Consider the following 9708-nt stretch of genomic DNA (forward strand, 5'->3'; position numbering starts at 1 on the left):
GGTGATGCTCAGAATCTTCCTAAGATGGTTCAGGTGGAAGTGATTCAGTTTCGTGGAATGGCGCTGGTAGACTGTCCATGTTTCACAAGCATATAACAATGAAGTCAGCACAATGGCTCTGTAGACCTTCAGTTTGGTTGTCAGTTTAATACCTCTTCTCTCCCAAACCTTTCTTCAGAGCTTCCCAAACACTGAGTTAGCTCTGGTAATGCACACATCAATCTCGTTGTCAATGTATACATCCCTGGAAAGTACACTACCAAGGTAAGTGAACTTATCCACAGCATTTAAAACTTCTCCATTTGTTTTAACTGATGGCTCCATATATGGATGGTGTGGTAGTGGCTAATGGAGCACCTGTGTTTTCTTGGTGTTAATTATTAGGCCAAAATTAGCAGAGGCATCAGAGAGTTTATCTAAACTTTGTCGCATTTCAGCTTCAGAGGCTGCATTGAGTGCACAATCATCTGCAAACAGAAAATCATGCACCAACAGTCCCTTCACTTTGGTCTTGGCTTGTAACCTTTTTAAATTGAAGAACTTATCACTACAGTAGTTGACCTTGATGCAGTGTTCATCCTCATTGAAAGCATTTGTCAATATGGCTGAAAACATCTTGTTAAAAAGCATGGGAGCAAGCACACAGTCCTGTTTCACTCCATTGGTGACTGGGAAGGCACAAGAGCTTTGTCCATTGTCCAGAACCTGGGCAAACATGCCATCATGAAATTGACATACAATATTGATGGAGTTCTCCAGGCAACCAAATTTTGACATAATTTTCCATAAGCCCTCATGACTAACAATATAAAAGACCTTGGTCAGATCCACAAATGTTGTATACAGACCTCTGTTCTGCTCCTGACATTTCTCCTGGAGTTGTCGGGCAGCAAACACCATATTGACTGTTCCTTGTCCCTTTCTGAAACCACGTTGGCTCTCAGGTATATGCCCATCATCCAGGTGAAGGATCAGCCTATTAAGGAGGTCTCTAGCAAGAATTTTGCCATCTATGACTAAGAGAGAGATCCCCCTGTGACTGTCACAGGACAATCTATTCCCTTTACCCTTATAGAGATGGACAATGGAAGCATCCTTGAACTCCTGGGAGATAACCTCCTCTTGCCATATAACCTGGAAAATTTTAGTCAGTTTTTGTATGAGCAATGGTCCTCCTACTCTGTAAATCTCAGCTAGAATAGAATCAGCACCAGGTGCTTTGCCACATGAAAGGAGCCTAATGACCCTCAAAATCTCTTCTTCAGTTGGAAATTCAGCTAAGGAGAGATTGACTTCAACCTGAGGTAAACAGTCAATGGCCTCAGCATTGATTGATGATGATCTGTTGAAAACACTATGGAAGTGTTCAGCTCATCTCTCTAGGATCATGTCCTTATCACTAATCAATGTGCCTTCGTCAGCACTGATTAGTTGTGATGCACCATAAGTTATTGTCCATAAATAGCTTTCAGGGAATCATAAAAGTATTTTGGATTATTACTATCAACATAAAACTGAAGTTCATCTGCCTTCTTACTGAGCCAGCAATCTTGCATCTCTTTAAGTTTTGCTTCTCCTTTGCTTTTGATGGAATTAAATGCTGAATTCTTAGAGGTGGATGAACTATCCTGCTGGTAAATCCTGTGGAGTTCACATTTTTCATTTAGCAGCTTCTGAATTTCCCCATCATTTTCATCAAACCAGTCTTGGTGTTTGTGAGTCTTCTGACCCAGATGAGCAAATGCGTTGCTATACACCAAATGTCTGAGAGCTGCCCACTCCTTTTCTGCTCCACAGTTGCCAACGGTATGTTGGCTCAACTTTCCTTCCAAGTCAGCAGCAAACTGTTCACGCTCAGAGAAGACCTCTAATTTGTTGACATTAATTCTTCTGGTAGTTATTTTGCATTGGGGGCACCGCTTTTGATGAATTTGAATATTTATCTTGGAAAGGAGAAGTCTAGGATCAGTTCAGCATTTTGCACTACACATTGCCTTTGTCACTCTCACATCTTGTCTGTCTCTTCTCCTTACAATCACATAATCTATTAGATGCCAGTGTTTGCTGCAAGGGTGTAAGAGAATGATAATAATGAGGAAACCTGCCAAATATTATGGGATGCTGTAAAATCAGTCCTTAGGGGAAGTTTTACATCTTTGAATGCCTACATGAATAAAATAGAGAAAGAAGGGATAAATGAACTGGGCACTCAGCTGAAAAACCTAGAAAAAGAACAAATTGAAAATGCCCAAGTAAATACTGAATTAGAAACACTGAAAACCAAAGGAAAGATTAATAAAATTGAAATTAATAAAATTATTGAACTAATGAATAAAACTAAGAGTTGGTTTTATGAAAAAATCAATAAAATTGATAAATCTTTGGTCAATTTGATTAAAAAAGAGAAGGAAGAAAACCAAATTAGAAATATCAAACATGAAAAGGGTAAACTCATTTCCAATGAGGAGGTAAAATATTATTTAGAAATTACTTTGCCCAACTGTATGCCCATAAATTTGGCAATCTAAATGAGATGGATGATTATTTTAAAAAATATAACATGCCCAGATTAAAAGAAGAGGAAGTTGAATACTTAAATAGCACAATCTCAGAAAAAGAAATTGAAGAAGCCAACAATGAACTCCCTAGGAAAAAATCTCCAGGTCCAGATGAATTTACAAGTGAATTCTATCAAACATTTAAAGAACATTTACTTCTAATACTATATTGACTATTTAGCAAAATTGGGGAAGGAGTCCATTCAAATTCTTTTCATGATTCAAAAATGGTTTTGATACCTAAACAAGGAAGAACCAAAACAGAAAAAGAAAATTACAGACTAATTTCTGTAATGAATGTAGATGGAAAAATTTTAAATAACATTGTAACAAAAAGAATAGAGCAACTTATCAAGAAAATACTACATTAAAATCTAGTAGGATTCATACCAGGAATGCCGGGCTGGTTCGATACTAGGAAAACTATTAGCATTATCGATCATACCAATAACAAAACTAACAAAAACATGATTATCTCAATAGATGCAGAAAAAGCTTTTGACAAAATAAAACACCCATTCTTATTGAAAACACTGGAGAGCATAAGAATAAATGGAACTTTCCATAAAATAATAAGCAGTATCTACTTAAAACCTTCAGCAAGCATCATATGCAGTGGAGATAAGCTAGATGCATTTCCAGTAAGATGAGGGGTGAAACAAGGGTGTCCATTATCACCACTATTATTCAATATGGTACTAGAAATGTTAACCGTAGCAGTAAGAGAAGAATAAGAAACTGAAAGAATTAGAATAGGCAAAGAAGAAACAAAGTTATCACTCTTTGCAAATGATATGATGACATACTTATAGAATTCCAGAGAACCAAGTAAAAAACTGCTTTGAAATAATAAACAACTTTGGCAAAGTTGTAGTTTACAAAATAAACCCAAACAAATCTTCTGTATTTCTATATATTACTGACAAAGTCCAACAGTGAAAGATATAAAGAGAAATCCCATTTAAAGCTATGGTAGACACTATAAAATAGTGTCTCTATCTGCCAAAACAAACACAGGGACTATATGAACACAGTTGCAAAACACTTTTCACACAAATAAAGTCAGATCTAAGTAAGTGGAAAAACATCACTTGCTTGGGGGTGGGCCAAGTCAATACAATAAAAATGACAATTCTACCTAAATTAATTTACTTATTCAGTGCCATACCAATGAAACTATCAGATAATTATTTGGTTGAACTAGACAAAATAATATCAAAATTCATTTGAAAAACTAAAGGTCCAGAATATCAAGGGAACTAATGAAAAGAAATGATAGGGAAAGTAGCCTAGCCATACTAGGTCTCAAATTGTGTTATAAAACAGTAATTATCAAAACCACTTAGTACTGGCTAAGAAACAGAAGGGTATACCAGTAGAATATGTTGGGTACTCAAAGAACAATAGTCAACGAATACAGCAATCTACTGTTTGAAAAACCCAAGGACCCCAGCTTCTGGGATAAGAACTCATTTTTCGACAAAAATTGCTGGGAAAACTGGATAACAGTGTGGTGGAAACCAGGCATAAATCATTGTCTAACACTGTACACAAGAATAAAGTCCAAATAGGTACATGATCTTGGTATAAAAATTGATACCATAAACAAATTAGTGGAGCAAGGAATAGTGTATTTAACAGATTTATAGAGAAGGGAAGAATTTTTGACTAAACAAAAGACAGAAAGCATTATGAAGTACAAAATGGATAATTTTGATTACATTAAATTGAAAAGTTTTTGCACAACCAAACCCAATGTAACCAACATTAGGAGGGAAGCAGAAAACCGGGAAAGAATTTTTGCAATTAATGTCTGTGATAAAGGCCTCATTTCTAAAATATATAGAGAACTGAGTCAAATACACAAGAATACAAGTCATTCCCCAATTGATAAATGGTCAAAGGAGATGATTAAAGTTATCTATATTCATATGAAAATTGCTCTAAATCACTATTAATTAGAGAGATGCAAATCAAAACAACTCTGAAATACCACATCACATGTATCAGATTGGCTAACATGACAAAACAGGAAGATGATAAATGTTGGGGAAGATGTGGGAGAGTTGGAACACTAATTCATTTTTGGTGGGGTTGTGAGCTGATCCAACCATTCTGGAGAGCAATTTACAACTATGCCCAAAGGCCTACAAAAATGTACATACCCTTCCCCAATTGATAAATGGTCAAAGGATATGAACAGGCAATTTTCAGAGGAAGAAATTAAAGCTATCTATAATCATATGAAAAAATGCTCTAAATCACTATTGGTTAGAGAGATGCAAATCAAAACAACTCTGAGGTACCACATCACACCTATAAGATTGGCAAACATGACAGAACAAGAAAATGATAAATGCTGGAGAGGATGTGGGAGAGTTGGAACACTAATTCATTGTTGGTGGAGCTGCGAGCGCATCCAACCATTCTGGAGAGCAATTTGGAACTATGCCCAAAGGGCTACAAAAATGTGCATACCCTTTGACCCAGCAATATCGCTACTAGGACTATATCCCCAAGAGATCATAAAAATGGGAAAGGGTCCCACATGTACAAAAATATTTATAGCAGCACTCTATGTAGTTGCCAAAAACTGGAAGTCAAGGGGATGTCCATCAATTGGGGAATGGCTGAATAAATTATGGTATATGAATGTAATGGAGTACTATTGTGCCATAAGAAATGATGAACAAGAAGACTTCAGAGAGGCCTGGAAGGACTTATAAGACCTGATGCTGAGTGAAAGGAGCAGAACCAGGAGAACTTTGTGCACAGCAACGACCACAGTGTGTGAGAGTTTTTTCTGGTAGACTTGGAATTTTGTAATAACGCAAAAACTTCTTATAAAAAAAAAAAAAATCCCAAAGGTGGTTCTCAAGGCAAAATGCCTTCCACACTCAGAGAAAGAAATATGGAAGTCACTCACAAAATGTAGCAGATCATGTTTGTGTATGTGTATGTGTTTGTGTATCATGTTCTGATTTGTTATACGATTTCTTTCATTTATTTTAGTCTGACTACATAGCATGACTATAGTGAAAATATACTCAATAGGAAAGTATATGTAGAATCTATACAGAATTGTATGCAGTCGTGGGGAGGGAGGGGGGTAGTGGGGGGTAGATGGGGAGGATAAAATCTCAATTGTATGGCAGTGATTGTTAAACATTAAAAAAATAAAAAATAAAAAAATAAAAAAAAATGTACATACCCTTTGACCCAGCAATATCACTTCTAGGATTGTATCTCCAAGAGATCATAGAAATGGGAAAGGGTCCCACGTGTACAAAAATATTTATAGCAGCTCTCTTTGTGGTGTCCAAAAACTGGAAATCAAGGAAATACCCATCAGTTGGGAAATGGCTGAATAAATTTTGGTATATGAGTGTAATACAATACTATTTTGCTATAAGAATTGATGAACAGGAAGATTTCAGAGAGTCCTGGCAGGACTTATATGAACGGATACTGAGTGAAAGGAGCAACACCAGGAGAACTTTGTACACAGCAACAACCACAGTGTGAGAGGAATTTTTCTGGTAGACTTAGTAATTCATTGCAAAGAAAAGATTTAAATAATTCCCAATGGTCTCTTAAGGTAAAGTGCCTTCCACATCCAGGGAAAGAACTATGGAATTTGATTGCAGAATGAAGCAGACCATTTTCTTTTGCATTATGTTTTGGGTTTTTATTTTTTATTTCTCCCATTCATTTTAATTCTTCTATGCAACATGACTAAGGTGAAAATGCATTTAATAGGAATGTATGTGTAATACTGTATACTCTCTCAGGGAGGGAGTGGGCTGTTATGGGGGAAAGAGTGGGAGGGAGGGGAAAAGTCTTAGATATTATGGAAGTGATTGTAGAACACTGAAAACAAATAAAATTTTAAAAAAAGGACATAGAGGGAAGGGTTATAAGATCTGGGAGGGGGTATGATAGAATGGAGAGCATATAGGGGAAGGGGTAATGCACGGTGTCTTGAGGTCAGTAGAAGGGAGAGATGAGGAGAAAATTTGGAACTCAAAATCATATGAAAGTGATTGTTGAAAACTAAAAATAAATTAGTTTACAAAAACAGTAAGAAATAGAAATGCTTACCTAAAAAAGAAGCAAGAAGTTTGGAGCAGCATATTGCAGAAGGCAAAGGACATAAGCTTATAGCCAAGAAAAACTTCTCCATTAAAACTGAGTATATACCACAGGTGAAAATTTTATCTTTAGCGAAGAGAGCTTCCAAGCCTTCCTGATGAAAATAGCAAAACTATTTAACAGCTTTCAAAGTTCAAACAAAGGAATTAAGAGAAACATTATAAAGTAAACATGAATGATCATCAGTGATTACACAAAAAGATACTGCATGTATTTTAATGAGGGAGAGAACACGTGCCATTTGAATCATATCATCATCAGGATCATTAAGACAGGAAGGGCTAGGAATATTTCTTTTACATTTTGATAATCTTAAGACAAGAATCGAAAGAGAGAAGAAGAAGAATACACTAGAGGGAGAAGAAAAGAGGAAGGGAAAATATCTCCCATGTGGTCTACATAAATAAGAAAGACTGTGAAGTGAGTGACTGTAACAAAACTCTCCTTCATCTGAACTAGAAAGATGGAAAGGTGAGAAAAGCACACATACAGAATCAGGTACAGAAACACATTCCAGTCAGTAGGGAAATAGGGAGAAAAAGGGAAGAAGAGTGAAGAAGAAATTGTTGTTGCTGTTTGGTAACTTCAGTTGGGTCTGAATCTTCATCATTTCATTTGAGATTTTCTTGGCAAGATATGAAAATGGTTTGGCATTTCCTTCTCTAGTGGATTAAGAGAAACAGAAATGACTTACCCAAGGTCATAATGGTATAAAGTGTCTGAAGTCGGGTTTGAATTGAGCTGCTTAATTCTAGACCTGGTGCTCTAGACACTGTGCCACCTACCTACCTCAAAAGGAAATTGGAACATAAATCAAGGAAGGGATTGATCCTAAGCAAAGCAAACTATACCTAAAGATGAACAAAAATATTTATAGCTAATTTTGAGATGAAAATGAATGGGAATTTGTGGACATACCTATAAATAGAAATTATGACATATGAATGTTATTGAATGCTATTTGAGCTGTAAGAAATGATGAAGTGAATGGTTTTTGAAAAACTGTGGAAACTCATATGATGTAGAGTGAAGTGAGTAGAACCAGGAAAACAATTTATACAATACTAATAAAGGGATAAAGACAAACAACTTTGAAAAAAATGAGGAACTGTGAGCAGTGCAATGATCAATCATGATCTCAGAAGACAATGATGAAACATGCTAGTTATCTTACACAAACACACACACATATGCACACCCACATGCACATACACAGTGGTTAATACATAACTTCTGTTTATTTTTCATTCTTAGTTGGACATGAAAGGTTGAGTTTGGGAAGGAGAGAAGGCAGATTTTTACTGATTGAAAAATATTATAATGACTGGGTGAAGGGAGAAAATTTGGAACTCAAAATTTAAAAATAGAATGTTAGGGATGAGTGAAGTAAAATTTTTAAAGAGGAAAAGATATTTATGTTTAAAAAATAAAATGAAACAGTGATGATATTGATATCTCATAGACCACTCCATGCCTCCTCCCTCGCACCTTGGTCCATGTCAGATCACATAAACTAAAATGTTTCATGTCTCTCCTCCTAACCCCAGAGTCCTTATTCCTGCCTGAAAGTGCAGTGTAGCAAAATAACATTATTAGTCTCTTAATTAATATTCAAACCTTCTCTTTCCTCAAACTTTCTATGAATGTGAGGGAAAGAAATGTTGGGAAAATAAGTAGCAAACCAGTGACTTGAACAGAGAATTTCTGACGGAGAATAATATGAAATAAGATAGGGAAAATAAGTTTCAGACAGTTTGTGGAGGACTTTTTATGTCACTCTGAGTATGCTGTTTGCCAACCAGTCATGATGAATCTCCAGAAATCAAGTTCCATGTTATCAGCTGCCTGTGGAACATTATCTGGATTTCTCACAGGCATTTCAAATTCGATGTAAATACACACACACATATGTCTATATGTGTGCATGTATATGTGTCCATTTCTCACCCTCCACATCTAAACCTCTGTTCAAGGTTCCACAATCTTTCAAGTGATCTATATTCACATCTTTGGAGTCATCCTGGACTCTTCTATCTTCTCCAATTTTCATATATAAATAATAACAAAATCTTGCCCATTTGGCCTTACAACATCAGTAACATCAATCCTCTCTTTCCAGTCATACAGTCACTATTCTAGTTCAACATCATGTCACTGCTCACCACAACTACTCCAAAACCCTCCTAATGGGTCTCTTGCTAGTCTCTTTCTTCTCCATATGGCTGCCAAACTGACATTCCTAAAATCTGGATCTAACCAGGGTATGAAACCACTGTTTCCTCATGTCTAGAATGAAGCACAAAATACTTGGACTAATGATAAAGCTCTTGCAGTATGACTCCCACCTCCCTTTTCAGCCATTTCGTATTAGTTTCCACTGTCTGTTCAAGTCAAATGGGCCTATGAGCTGTTTCCTATACACAGCACCCCAATTCTAAATTCAGTGCTTTACACAATTGTTTTCCTAGGTCTAGAATCTGTTCCTGCCAGACCTGAATCTTAGAGAATTTCTAGCTTCCTTCCAAGGAGAGTTTGTTTGTCATGTCCTGCATGATGTGTTTTCTGTTTCCTCCTGTAATTCTCTCTGTCCCTCTTATGCCTACTTTATATTTATTATCTTTGTGCACGTTGTATGACCCTCCCTTTTGTGTTTGTCCTCATGAGCAGGGATATATTTTTTCTTTGTCTTTTTATCCTGAACGTCAGGAAGGGCCCATTGTGCAGAACAGGCATCTAATAAATATATTTTTTAATTTATAGGATTGGATCTCGGTGTCCTCATCTTTAAATTTAAAGGATTGAATTAGGTGAACTTTACTATGATTTCCATATTAAAGTGCTATGATTTCATGAAATATTATGTGCTTCAGGAAAGGGAGAGGGGAATTATATATGAAGGATACATCTAGGCTAATATTTCTTTGAATCCTTGCTTTCCACTGATTTTTGTTATTTGCTCTGGTATCATTTTGATATTTATTCTGACATTGATCATGTT

The sequence above is a fragment of the Notamacropus eugenii genome, chromosome 1, assembly GCF_028372415.1.
Source record: "Notamacropus eugenii isolate mMacEug1 chromosome 1, mMacEug1.pri_v2, whole genome shotgun sequence".
In the NCBI taxonomy this organism is placed as follows: Eukaryota; Metazoa; Chordata; class Mammalia; order Diprotodontia; family Macropodidae; genus Notamacropus; species Notamacropus eugenii.